This window comes from Penaeus monodon, chromosome 28 (genome assembly GCF_015228065.2).
Source record: "Penaeus monodon isolate SGIC_2016 chromosome 28, NSTDA_Pmon_1, whole genome shotgun sequence".
Taxonomy (NCBI): domain Eukaryota; kingdom Metazoa; phylum Arthropoda; class Malacostraca; order Decapoda; family Penaeidae; genus Penaeus; species Penaeus monodon.
This window is the reverse complement of record NC_051413.1, coordinates 32,484,003-32,484,231: the sequence shown is the minus strand read 5'-3', so window position 1 is coordinate 32,484,231 and position 229 is coordinate 32,484,003.

Here is a 229-nt window from a genome sequence, read left to right as displayed (position 1 = left end):
TTTTATAAAAATATAAAAAAAATTAAACATATTTTTCTCATATCCAATCTCCAAATCTCTTTTATCATTCATCTCTTTCCAACCAATCGTTCATTTTTTTCAACCCAAAATATAACACCACCAAGGTATGCAAGTTCCAATAAACCCCCACCACCTTCGCTGAAAAGGGTTTTCCCCCAGCCCCCCAAGCCTGAATATTGGCAGGTCAAAAACCTTAGGTCCAGGGCTT